The following is a 13,934-nucleotide window of genomic DNA, read 5'->3' on the forward strand; positions in this document are numbered from 1 at the left end:
TGAGCCTGTCAGGAAGACCATTGGTGTTGGCATGTGGGACAAGGCCGGTAACAAGACTTGGCATCAAAGGAAAGAAGGTATCTCCTCCTCAGCCAGGCTGGCTCTAGGCTGCAGCCCAGGAAGCTCCACACATACAGTGAGGAAGCTGCATGATGTAGGGGGCCCAGCACTTTCCCTGTCAGAACCGAGCCAGGAACAGGGAGTGGGGTTTACTTGAGCAAAAGCTGTTCTGTTTAAGCTGAGTGAAGAGCCCAGTACCAAGGGCTTGCATACTATGGAAGAATGGCCAGGGAATTGGAAAGAAGTGGGTGATGGACATTCCCAGGGCTGGCAAGGTTGAGGAAGGTGGATGCTCTGTGGGAACGTACTTTTGGAGGTTAGCATATTGCTTTCAAAAGGGATCTACTATAGGGAATTCTTATTGACTGAAAATAACAATGAAATGGTAATGTTACTCAACTCAGTAGGTTCTGTTGCTGCAGCAAATCTTTGGTTACCTAACTGTGTTAATTGAATGGTTGGAAGTAATTGGAGGTGCTAAGGATCAGGTCTTCAGGCTCTTGAGTCTGCTTGCATGTGTAAGGTAAACACTTGGGAAAAGTATGAGCAGGACAGCACGGGGTAGCTGGCTCAGTCTCAGAGCAGCTGAGGGCTGACTCTAACCCTCCCCCACTCAGGCAGATCCCTGGGTGAGGTTTTGACCTCTGCAACTTAGGTTTCCCTAAGTGGAACAAACAGCAAAGTGTTGTGTTGTTGTTTCTTCCTCTTCTTCTTCTTCTTCTTCTTCTTCTTCTTCTTCTTCTTCTTCTTCTTCTTCTTCTTCTTCTTCTTCTTCTTCTTCTCCTTCTTCTCCTTCTTCTCCTTCTTCTCCTTCTTCTCCTTCTTCTCCTTCTTCTCCTTCTCCTTCTTCTCCTTCTTCTCTTTCTTTCTCTTCCTCTTCCTCTTCCTTTAATTCTTCTTTCATATATTACATTCAGAACACAGTTTCCCCTCCCCCCACTCCTCCCAACCTGCCCCCACCTCTCGTCTCTGACTTCGACTCTTAAAAAAAAAAAAAAAAAAAAAAAAAAGAGCAGGCCTCCCAAGGGTATCAACCAAACTTGGCATAAGAAGTTACAATAAAACTAGGCAGGCACAAACCCTCATGTAAAAGCTGGGCAAGGCAACCCAATAGGAAGACAAGGTCTCCAATACAATGCAAAAGAGTCAGAGACATCCCCCCCGCCCATCCACTGTTAGGAGTCCCACAAGAATACCAAGCTACACAACCGTAACATTTATGTAGAGGGCCTAGGTCAGACCCATACAGGCTCCCTGATTGTCAGTTCAGTCTCTATGAGCCCCTGTGATCCCCACTTAATTGATTCTGTGGGCCGTGTTCTCTTGGTGTCTTCGACCCCTCTGACTCCTACAATCCTTCCTTCCCCTCTTTCTTGGGGTTTCCTGAGCTCTACCTAGTGTTTTGCTGTGCTCTGCATCTGCTTCCATCAGTTGCTGGATGATGCCTCTCTGATGACAATTGGGCTAGACACAGAGTATAGCCGAATATCATTAGGAACCATGTCATTGACTTTTTTTTTTGCCAGTTGTGTTTGGTTCTATCCTGGATCTCTGGGCTGTCCTGCCTCTTTACAGGGGAGTTGGGGCTGTGAGAGCAAGGTGTGAGGTATTATCACTCAGAGAAGTGTGCCATGACTGCTTGTTGCTCTGTATTTTCACCACATATGCAGATGGAGAGACATGGAGATGTGGGTCAGAGTTGGGAATTTCCCTGCTCACAGACAGGACCAGAACATAGACATATGGAGCCATCAAGGGGACAGAGTCACGGTCAAGTGTGTCAGGTCACCACACAGCACTTGAACATACTGACATGACCAGGAAGGCACCTGTGTGGCAGAAAGGGTGCCAGCAGCCATGGAGTACTAAGGACTGTTGCTGTTTTTAGACCCCCTGCTCCTGATGATGTCTTTTCTCAGTGGACTTTGGCGTTTTTCTCTCTGATGAGCAGATCCGCTTGGACTTTCTCCCTCCCTCCCCGCTGCCCCCTCAAGTTCTCTAGGACCCTCCCTGGCCCTTCATAGATGTTATGGTGAGATGTCCTCTCTCCCAGTTCTTTTCCTGTTGCTGTGATAAAAATACCCCAACAGAAGTAGCTTAAGAGACAAAGGGTTTATCTGGCTCACAGTTCCCAGTTACAGACCATCATTGTGAGGGAGTTGAGGCAACAGGAACTTGAAGCAGCTAGCCATACTCCATCTGTAGTCAAGAGTGGAAAGCAGTGAATGAATGAATGCATATATACTAGGGTTTGGTTAGTTTTCTCTTTTTTTAAAAATAATAGTTTTTTTATTCTTTGAGAACTTCATACTTGTATACAATGTATGTTGATGATAGCCACTGTCTCCCTCTATGTAACCCTTCCTGGACTCCTCAAACATGCATGCCTTCTTCCCAATTTCTTCTTCTTCTTCTTCTTCTTCTTCTTCTTCTTCTTCTTCTTCTTCTTCTTCTTCTTCTTCATCACCATCATATCATCATCACCATCATATCATCACCACATCATCATCATCACATTATCATCATCATTACTTCATCATCATCACCACACCATCACCATCATCACATCATCATCATATCATCATCATCATCATCACATCATCATCATTATCATCATCATCATCATCATTATCATCATCATCACATCATCATCATTACTTCATCATCATCACCACATCATCACCATTATCATATCATAATCACATCATCATCATCACATCATCATCATATCATCATCATCATCATCATCATCATCATCTTCTTTTTCTTTTTAATGTATTCCCTCCAGGATCCCAAGCTCAGAGAATGATACTGCCCACAATGGGGGTGGTTTCCAAGAATGAGTCTTTGTAGGCTTCTACTATAGAAAAGTTTACTCCAGGGGACAGAACCTCAGGCTTCAGAGCTCTGATTTTGGTTTTGTGTGATGTTTAAGCCTGCCATACTTGTAACAGTGACTTCTACTGTGTCCTTTTGGGCGATATGAGTGCCTAGGTCACACCTCCACTCTAAGGCCATCACCTCCTGGGTTCTAGGTGTAGATCAGAGTTCTTCTTTTTCCTTTAGGGTCTTGTAGCCAGAAAGATACCACTTCACCTGGACTTCATTGTGGTAACTGCCAGCATCATATGGTTATGGGGGCCCTGACACATGGCCCCACAGATTGAGAAGTGCTATCAGGACAAAATACACACAGCCTCCGAAGACTTAGCATGGAAACATATAAGTAGTAATATTTCATGCAGGTTCCATGTTAAAATGATGATATTTTGGGGCTGGAGAGATGGCTCATCAGTGAAAAGCACTTTCTGCTCTTTCAGAGGACTCAGATGTAGTTCCCAGCTTACACATGGCTCAACCATCTGTAACTATAGTTTCTAAGAAATTCAACACCCCCTTTCTGGCCTCTGTAGGCACCAGGCATGGGCATGGTGCATATACATACATGCAGACAAAACACTCCACACATACAAAATAAATTTTGGAAGAGATGATGATATAGTGAATGTATTATGTTAAAATAAAACTTACTAGAATTAATCTATCCCTGTATCCCTTTACTTTTGAATGTGGTTAGTGAAGAATGTGTATAGCTCTGATGATCTTCCTTCTGGCTGTGCAGCTCCAGTTATGGATCCCTCCAGCAGAGCACAGATCACAGCAGGATACCTTTGTGGCATTCTGCATGTTCCATGAGCCCAGATTTTCTGATCGCTCCATTTCAGAACTCTCCTCCATACAAAATACGTTTTTCACCTGTTGAAAATAAGATGGCATTTAATATTACATTTGGGTTAGGTCTTTTTCTTCTTGAGGAGGATAGAATTTCTGTGCTCATAAACTTATATTTGGAACTATTGGCCTATAATCCCAACTGCTCATGAAGCAGAAGCTGGAGGATCATAAATTGAAGTCCCACCTGGACTATAGGACAAGTTCTAAGGCAGCTTATGTAGCTAAACTTGTCTCAAAATACAATAAACAAACAAACAAATTAATTAATTAATTAATTAAAGGATGTGAATATAGTTCAGTATTAGAATGCTACCCTAACATGTGCTAGGTGCCAGGTTCAAAATAAAAAAAAATTTATAAATTATTTCCCACGTTTGCCTAATGAGACCAGGAGGGGCCATGAAAGGCAGGGGACAATGTGCTGAGAAGGAGGACTTCACAGAGGACCCTGCTGCTGTCCAGGAGCCCTATCCCAGCCTGCTGGGATTTGTAGTAGAGTCTGCTGAAGGCCAAAGAGGCATGAACACCTGCCAGCATGGCCTGACTGGGTACATAGGGCCCGTATTGTGTGCTAGATGCATGGTAAGTGTATACGGTGTTCTTAGGACAGCAGTCCTCTGAACAGGACTTGGGGGAACTGATCAGTGGAGACCAGGGTCATGACAGCTGCAGTTGACAGTTTCCATACAAGCCCCAGGGAGGGCCTGTCCTGGCACAAGTTTCCAAATTTGAAAAGGTGAAGCCTGCGGACACGGGGCAAGGCATGAATCTGGAAGGATGTTTACATGCTGACTGAGGGTCCCTTGCCGCACTCCCTCCATGGGACACTTTTTCTGAAGAATTTGAGTGAGGAGTCTGATGTCACGTGTCATATGCATTCACAGACAGGCCTTACTTCAAGGGAAGGCCCATGGCATTTGCGGGGGGGGGGGGGGGAGAGTGTCTCTCACTGAAAGGGTCTCATTGTGTAACCCAGGGTGGCCTTGAACTTGCTGCCCCAGCCTCCCAAGGGCCATGATTACAGGCTTCAGCTGGTTGTTTGGATAATTTTGTTTTTTAATTTCTGAGTTGTTAAGCCAATGGGGCTAGTATGGGATTGAGGGGATAGATGCCTGGATGATTGTCCTGCTGATTCCTGAAAATGAAGGGAAAGACATTTTATCAGCTTTTTATTTAAAAAAAAAAATCAAATTGAAGTGTTGACCACGGGAGAAAAGTGTTTCCTGTGGTGCGCCAGTCAGCCACTTTAACCCTCCTGGACATTCTGCCAGCCTCTCTCCTGTGCAGGGGTGGAGCATGATCGATACTGCCCTTTTTAAATGCTGCCCATTTACATTTTCTGCAGGACTCCAAAGAAGGTGGTTTCTCCTGTGTGTCCACAGTGTGGGGTGATTGCATTTGAAAGATGTGTTCATGGATCTCCCAGTGAAAATGTCACATGGGGGCCTGCCTCAGTCTGGTCTGTGTAAGACCCCCTGCTAACTCTGTTCTTGAGTCCAGCACAGTTCACTTGAGGTGGGTGCTGATGCTGATGCTTGGCTGTTCTGGGAAAACACTGCCACTGAGGAAGGGCCCCCGGGCTTGTGGGAAGAGTTGCATGTTCACATACAGTAAAGGATGCATGCAGGGTGCCTCTCCCACACCATCCTTCTTTGCCTTGCTGGCACTTAGGCGGCTCTGTACTGTGGTGATGGTTGGCGTGAGACAGGAAATGAGCATGGGGTTGGAATCACTTTGTTCTGTCCCAGGATCTGGGAGTGTAATACATGTCCTGCACCACTGCTCTCAGAGAGCTCAGGGCCTCTGGGGACAAACAGCAGCAGTCTTACTGAGATGAGCACATGGGAGAGGCAGATGGTGTGGTACATAGTACCCTGTGCCGTTTCTACTTGGACAGGAACTTCCCACGGAGATCAATCAGGCTGTGAGAGTGAATGCAAGTTTCCTGGGAGAAACAGAGGAGGAGACTCCAGTCTGGAGAGAACAACAGTGTTAAGCTCAGGGGGGTTCTCAGCCTATGGGGAGGAAAAATGTTTCAGACTCAGAAACCCTAAGGCTAGAGGTGAAGCCTTGAATGTGGCCCTAGGTCCATATAGCTCTCCTTCATTGACCCTGGGCCCAAGTGAGTCGGCATGTAGAGTAAACCCAAGCCCCACACCTCTTCCCATCTCCAGCAAGGAACTGGGGAGAGGATTTGGGAGCTGTTAAGGAAAACACATTGGAGACCCACGTTGACCTTTATGTAGAGTCTAAGGGCAGTATGAAGACGAGATCAAGGTGTAATGCAATGCAGGTCTGTTCCGGGTGTAGAAACATTCACATTTAGGAGCGTCTTTGGTGGATCTTTGCTACTGTCAGGGTCACCGTAGTGTAAGGACGGGGCTGTGCAGATGCAGTCACTCAAATACTTGCAGTCTGTGTTGTGGTCCTGATATGGAGCGGCATCTGAGACCACTGTGGGTGCTGGCATGTGTTTATCTGTGCTCATCAGTGCACACCTCCAGGCTGAAAAGGCTAAAGAAATCCCGGAGTCTGAGGGAGTCAGGCTCATCTTTATGATCAAAATGCCTTCAGCAGCTTCTTAGCAACTGAGGTGCTTGGAATATAAATGAAGGCTGCAGAGGCCTGGGGGCCCTGGGACTCAGGCCCTGAAGACAGGGCTCAGTGTGTGAGCTCCGATACTTGTATGCTATTTACTTACATTCTCTGAGTTTTCATTCTACCTTTAGAGTTGGGTTAATGATGGCAGTATCAGGAGATGGCCAAGCACCATGAATGGGGAAGTGCACAGAGAACAGTTCTCATGCTGTAGGGCGGCCTTGGGTGGCTGGTATGAGGCTGAGGGAGCCAGGAGCAGAAGCAGACTGTGTGGGGGCAGCTAGTGACTCCGTAGTGAGTCAGACCCAGCTGCACTGTGTGGTGTTACCCTGGGTAGCATTTACCCCACCAGGCTCAGATCCCTGATCCACAGAATGGGGTCTTTGCCACTTGATCTTTGAGATTCGCACAGACTCTAGAGTTTTATCATCCATATCAACATATGGTCTATACTGTACATGTATATAGGGAGTTATTACCATAGGGACACAAAACACTGTCAGGAAAGAGAGGCATGAGTTAACATTGAGGGAGGGGGGCTAACAGAGGTGCTATAGTCCCTTCTCTGAGGAGGCATACGTACAGGTCAGTCTTGATGTTCTCTCTATAATCCAGGACCACACATGTGAGGTGCCCAGGGCTTCACACCTAGAATACTAGGCGCCCAGAAGGGAAGTGCCAATCCTGGCCCACGATCTTTGCGTTTAGCTCTAGTGAGCTGCAGTGGTCAAACTCAGTGTCCCTGTAGGAAGCTGTTTGCCAAATCTCCACTCGCTTTTGGATCAGGGCTGCCCCAGCCCATTGCACCAAGTCTTTTCAGAATGGGCTGGGAAAACAAGCCCGCTAGTCACCAAGCTCTGCTTTGGAAGTCCCAGGGTCTTTCTCCCAACATGTAATTGTTATTATTAACATCATTATTGTTTGAAGATAGGGTCTATGTCGCTCAGGCTGGCCTTGAACTCATGACAGTCCTTCCTCAGCCTCCTGAATGCTAGGATTATGGGCATTTTCCTCATCATTCCTGGCTATAAATTATTAGGTAGACTTTCACTTTTTATCTCTGGCTCCAGGAATTGTTTTAGGCAAAGCCTGGCTCCTAGGACCATAATGCTTTGCTGTAGCAGCCAGGGAGACATGCTGAGGGACTCCACCTGTGAGTGACTCAGCATTCTGGAGTCAGAGTCTCTCTAGTGTTGGTTACTCTAAGCCCAGCAGGGCCTAAGTGGTCTCCCACCGAGGCCCTCCTCTGGGTGACTGGGCCAGTTGTGATCGCTGAGTTTAGACCCTGGTTTGAGAAGGCAGCCTGGGATAGACAGACTTCTTCATCTACTGTACATGTTGATGTCTACTGATGCTCTGATGGGCAGAAAGGAACAGCCACATCTGCCTTCTATGGTCAGGTATGACCAGAGGTTCCATGGCTGCTGTGTTTAGGACTCAAGGTTTGGAAAGGTGGCAGGAAGAGACAGCCTTAGGAGCTACTGGAAAGCAGAGTCCTGACTGCCCTTTGCATAGAGTCCTCCCTGCCTTTGGCCCTGATCCTCCATATGCCAGACCTTCATTACCAGAAAATAAATTTTCCCCATTCTATTGTCATAATTCTGGATGTTTTCTCTCTATTTTTATTCACACAGGCCTTTCATCAGAAAAGATTATGTTCAAGGCAGGGAAAGAAAGCATCTTTAGGAGACTGGATTTTCAGATGACCTAGCCACACACACATATGATGCTCAGAAATGGAGCAGAATAGCTGGGTGGTGGTGGCACACGCCTTTAATCCCAACACCCGGGAGGCAGAGGTAGGTGGATCTCTGTGAGTTCGAGGCCAGCCTGGTGTACAGAGTGAGTTCCAGGATGGCCAGAGAGCGATTACACAGAGAAACCTTATCTTCAAAAAACAAAAACAAAAAAACCAAACAAACAAAAATGGTGGGGGGAGAAGGAAAAGAACTGGAGCATCATGAACCTTGAATCTTCACAAATAGTTAAAATACTGTTTTTCATAACTTCCTCAGCTCACGTCTAGGGATCTGATCATTACCCAGTGCACAGTCAGAAAAGATCCAAAGGGATCACAACCGACCACAGCTTTCCTGGTTGCTGGGGGTAAACTGAGCGCACCAGACAGTGGCAGCAGTAGGCCAGCGGTCAGTGGTCCTGCAGCAGTGGACAGAAGAGCATAGTCCGGCCAGGCCTTGATTTGGAGGTCTGAGTCAGAAATGTAGAGGTGTGGTCGGTAGTGTGACTCAAAGGTGCTGTCAACAAGCTGGCTAACCCTGAGGGTGAGTGTGGCTGCAATGAACCAGTCCTCATGCTGTTACTGAGCACTCTCCAAAGCACTGCTTAGATCTGCTAACTGGCCCACTTCAAGCTGTGTCTGTGGCATGGAGCTGTTTCTTTTGATTTCAGTTTGGCACAGCCAATGTTGAGACTGGGACTGCTCATGGCAGACACTACCAGGTGTTAGCAGAGTGAGGTCCAGGCGCTTTGGATCTGTGGGTCCAAGGAACTTTGGGCAATACATGGCACTTTTCTTAGAACAAAGCTGAGGTTAGCTGCAGCAGCACTGGACAGTGTATCCTGAGCTGGGGTGATGGTCAAGGCATCCTCGAGGTCTTTCCATTTGTCAGTCTGATGTTCTGCAGCACGCACTTGAACATAAGCATGCCGGGCCGGAAAAGCATCAGCTTCTAGGAATGAGAGATCTGATTTCAGCAGAGCTCATTAGCAGCTCAGAGCAGCTCTTGACAACTCCAAAGACAGTGGTCTCCATCTGGAGACTACCGTTCTGCAGACTCAACAGGGAAAAATAGCCGGTATCACAGCTCTTGGGATTTGTCTCCTTCCAGCTCTCAAGAAGCTTAAATCTCAGTATGCCGCCAGTGACAGGCACAAGGAATGGAGTCTGTCGTTGCTTTCTCTTTACAGATTTCCCTTGGTTTGGATGAGCCCTCCAGCACTTGTGGGATTGGAAGCATATGGCATTTATATTGGTTTTATCTTACATTTTGATTAAATAGCCACAAAATAAAACTTTCCAAGTTCCCTCATTTTCCCTCCCTTTATTGTACATTTACCCAAACATGTGCTGTTGACTTCAGGGTTTACCAGGTTAGTGAGACTGCTCTGCATACAGGCTGGACTCATCATCAGCCGCAGGGTTTTCCTTCCTCTTGTTTGTTTTCTTAACTGAGAGCTTTGTTCCTGTCATGTGACCTGGCTTAACCTTTAGTCTTCTTGCTAGGAAGGGACTGCCACCCGAATCTTTAGTAGTTTTGGTAGACCCAAAACTCAGTTGAAGAATATTTGGGCTCCTTCTCCAACCACTTGTAGGAGAAACACATCAAAGGTACCACGTATTGTCCGGGATGGTCAAGGCCAGGCACTCACAGGACCAACTCCCCTGGTTTGGATCTGTCCTTTTTAAGTGTCATTGAGTGGTTTTCCCGCTTACGGTAGGTGGCACCTCAGCTCCTCTTTTGTACCATGGACGATTCTATTGTTTACACCCATACCCTTCATCCTTTTCATCAAGTGTTCCTCCCACTGCTCGGCAACTCGGTGTCCCGTCACACTGAGATCAGCTGGAGCCCGGGTGACTTGCTGGGAGAACTTGTGAGTCCACACTTGCAGTATTACTCACAGATGACGTGAATGTCAGTGCCTGGACGGAAGGAAAGCCAGCCTGGGAATAGGTGCATGGACAGTATCCAGAGGAGCCAGGAGGCCTCTCCTGGGGGGCAGTGCATATGGGCAGTCCCAGACCCTGAACAAGGAGTCTTAAGGAGGTCAGTTGAGCCTGAGCCTAGAACGTGGGATTCTGTTGGAACTGGCCATATGTCTACATTGTACCTGTCTGATGAGCTAGGAGGAAAGCAGGTGTCCTTCAACCACCATGTTTAAAGAACGTCTTATGTCCTCTCCTACAGTGAGGACTATTTATTAGTCAAGTCCTCGGAGCTTTTGTTTCATGGAAGATTTTGTTGTTGTTGTTGTTGTCTCTTGCTTGTTTGCTTTTTGGATTTTGAGATGGTGTCTCTCCATGTAGTCCAACCCAATTAGAACTTGCTGTGTACCCTTGGATGGTATCAAACTGAAAATCGTTCTTCCTTCAACCTCCCAAGTGCCAGACTGCAGGTGTGTGCTGCCATGCCCAGTTTAAGTATTCCTTTTCCCCCCTCTCTCTATGATATGTGATCAAGAGAGAAATGGAAGATAATACTTGGCAGGTGTTTAATCATTGCTCATCTCTGGAATTCCATGTGTGTCTTCATTATGTAATATCACAGCTTGGAGAAGCCACATGTCAAGTGTGCTACAGTAGCTGCATGGAGACTGGAAAGTACAGCTGTAGAGTGTGTGTTTCCCAACAGAAACACTTCAATATGAGCACCGAGGACCACTTTGTGAGAACATGTGAAAGAACTAAAAATGCACAGTTAACAAAAATGTCTAGTGAGAGATTATAGATTAAGTTGGAAATGGTTGGAAGTCAATGGGAATATTTGAACCAATTTCTAAATTTAGCGTGTTGAACTCCAGGAAGTCAGCCTGAGTCTTGGAGAGTGGTATCCAAATCCACCCTGATGCCAGTAGAGAAAGCATTGGAAGTTTCCTGGTGTGATTAAGCAGATGATTAGCTCTGAGCTTACTATAAACATAGCTTTGTTTTCCACATCTGTGACCTGTTTGGACGTTGATTGCATTTGGCATTTAACTACACAGAGTTGGTTCTCCTCATCTCAGAGTGATAACATGGAATTACTGAGCTGATCAAAAATACTTTTCTCCTCATTTGTGGGTGGTGAGGACCCTTGTAGCAACCTGCTGGGGTGGCCGATCCTTCCCGGATGTTTATCTGACACATCCTGTAGGCCTTGTGCGTGGATCTGGCCAATTCAAGAGCAGTCTGCTCTATCTTTCAAGCTTTCTTTTCTATAGTTTCTTCAGGGGAGCTGCTGTGATAAGAGCTTACGCTAGAGACAGCGAGGAAGGGTGCTCAGAAATTCCTACTTCTGGTTTTAATGTTTCCTCTGACTGATTTATGAAAGGCATGACTGGTATTGCAGGGCCATGACATCATTCGTTGTTTGCTCCTATTCCCAAATTCCTGCAGCTGGACCAGCTTCCTCCTCCTGGTGCCCAGACCTTCAGGCCTTTCTGTGGTCTATTGTGGGCCTTCTCTCCTCTTGGGTCATGGGTTTGGGGAGGGTTTCTCTTGTCTCTTGGACTGTACTTGAGCCAACCCTGATCATACATATGTTTTAGTGCCTATGCCACATCTCACCTTTACCCTGAGCACACACATGCTTTAGCTGACCCCGATCATATGTGTGCTTAAGTAGTGCCTTTGCCAGGTCCTAGTCACTTTTTCCTGGTTTTCTTGCAGCTTGAAGTACTGAACTCAGGAGCAGTCACAGTTGAGCCTGAGCCCAGCCTCTTCCTGCTGTCACCCCCTTCTCTCATCACCCCCGTCCTTTCTTCTAACTCTGGTGCATCCGAAAAAAAAATATCAACATTTAAAGCATTGGTTCTCAACCTGTGGGGCGTGACCCCTTTGGGGGTCACATATCAGATATCCTGCATATCAGATACTTACATTACGATGTATAACAGTAGCAAAATTACAGTCCTGAGGTAGCAATGAGATCATTTTATGGTTGTGGGTCACCACACCATAAGGAACTGTCATAAGGGTTACAACATAGGAAAGTTGAGAACCACCAATTTAAAGCATCACCTGTATGTTGCAAAGGGGACCATTGATCCAGAGTCATTTTTCTAGTAGTATCTGGGATAGGAGAATTTACAGGGAATGCTTCCTAATTTCCCTAAGTTCATTAATGAGTGCTCTCACTGTTTTTCCCCTCTCCACATTTTCTCTGTGTGTCTATGTTTCTGTCTTTCACTTCCTTTGTCTTTTTATGTCTGTCTCGGTATCTGTCTGTCTTTCAGTCTATTTGCTTTTCTGTCTCTGTTTTTGTGTCTCTTCTCTTTGTCTGTCTCCCTCTCATGTCTTTGTATCTCTGTTAGTCTTCCTCTGTCACTTTGCCCTGTCTCCTTCTGTGACGATCTCTTTGTCTCTGTCTCCTTTTGTATCACCTTTTCTGTCTCTCTGTCTTTGTCTCTTTGCCTCTGTCTCTATCTTTCTCTTAACACACACACACACACACACACACACACACACACACACACACAGAGGTTTTAGTTAAAAACATAAAGACACGACTGTGACCAAAAGGAGTGAGCCTTGCTTTAGCTCATGCCCTGTTTAGAAATCCTTGAGTAGCCATAATGAACACTGTGACACAGTCCCTGGGTGGCTTCATTTCTTCTTTATCAGAGGGTACAGACAGTCTGTGGGCACTGTGAGCTTACCTCCTCCTTTGGGGTACTCTTGGGGTCCAGCTGTGGAAGGCCCCACCCAAATTCACTCTGGACCTCCTGAGTGTGCACCAGTCTGTCTTTCCCATCACAGACGAATGTCCGGATCACGTAGATGTGCTCCCTTGATGGCTATGGAGTGTGATTTTGTGACCTGTGTCCTCAGGAGAGGCCAGCAGGTCTCCATGGCTCAGCCTGTGGGAGCCATGCACAGCAGTCCTGCATCTGAGTTGCAGAGGTGTGGGCTTCTGTTGCTGGGATAAGTTAGTATTTCCCTTTTCTCTGAATCCTGTCCATCAGCTCTTGTGCACTGTGTGGCATGGTGACTAGATAGATTTTTAAAATGGCGATGTATAGCTCAGTGAATGTCACAAGACCACTGGAAACCAGCACCCTGGAGGCCTTGAAAGTTCCTGTCAACAGGATTTCCAGTTGCAGAATTCATAATGCCAGTTGGACACAGAGAAACGCCAATTTATATTTGTGTGCCTAACAACTGTGCTGTCCTGGGAATTTGTGATGTGCCACGTACTGAGGCTTACTTGTTATCTACCTTAATTCTCAAAACACAAGAGGTCTGGGGTTTGGAGCTTCGGAAGCCTGGCTCCTCAGCCTCAGCCCTGCAGGCATTTGGGGCAGAGAGCTCATCTGAGCATGCCGAATGAGGGTGCTGCTTTGTCTGCTCTGCTGGGACCCACAGCATTGTCCTGTGGACCTCAGTTGCTCCACCTAGCAGGTGGGGACCAGTGCACGAAGTGTCTTTTATATTATGTGTCTACAGTTAGTTTGTCAGGATCTGACTCTGTCGTCTGCATCCTCAGGTTGTGGGAGAAATGGCAGGCTGGCCAGCCAGAGTGCTGCTGTTGATCCTTACGTTGCCCATCCACCTTAACTCCTCCACTTCGATGTCCAAACCTTAGCAGACTTTGGCATTCCAGCCCATCACCGATCTGTAGGGAGTATACCCACTACTCCCGTCATGACCTCCTCTGGGCTCATGCCCGTGCAGTGGGCTCTAGGTAATGCAACTGTCAGCCATTTTCTACCTCAAGCCTCTGTGGGGTCAGGAAAGGGCCCCTGACCTGCAGCTGCCACACAGGCACGGTGGCAGTGAACAGGCAGCAAGGCTCAGACTCTTGTCTGGCACTTGGTTGAAG

The 13,934-nt window shown here is 46.8% G+C and overlaps 1 long non-coding RNA gene across 1 annotated transcript in view; it reads left to right on the forward strand.

Annotated features, from left to right (window-relative positions):
- The window catches only part of LOC131894402 (uncharacterized), a 385,440-nt gene that overhangs the window by 133,747 nt on the left and 237,759 nt on the right, over positions 1–13,934 (forward strand). The gene's annotated exons all lie outside the window — the stretch shown is intronic.

Source organism: Peromyscus eremicus, chromosome 17 (genome assembly GCF_949786415.1).
Source record: "Peromyscus eremicus chromosome 17, PerEre_H2_v1, whole genome shotgun sequence".
NCBI classification, from domain to species: Eukaryota; Metazoa; Chordata; class Mammalia; order Rodentia; family Cricetidae; genus Peromyscus; species Peromyscus eremicus.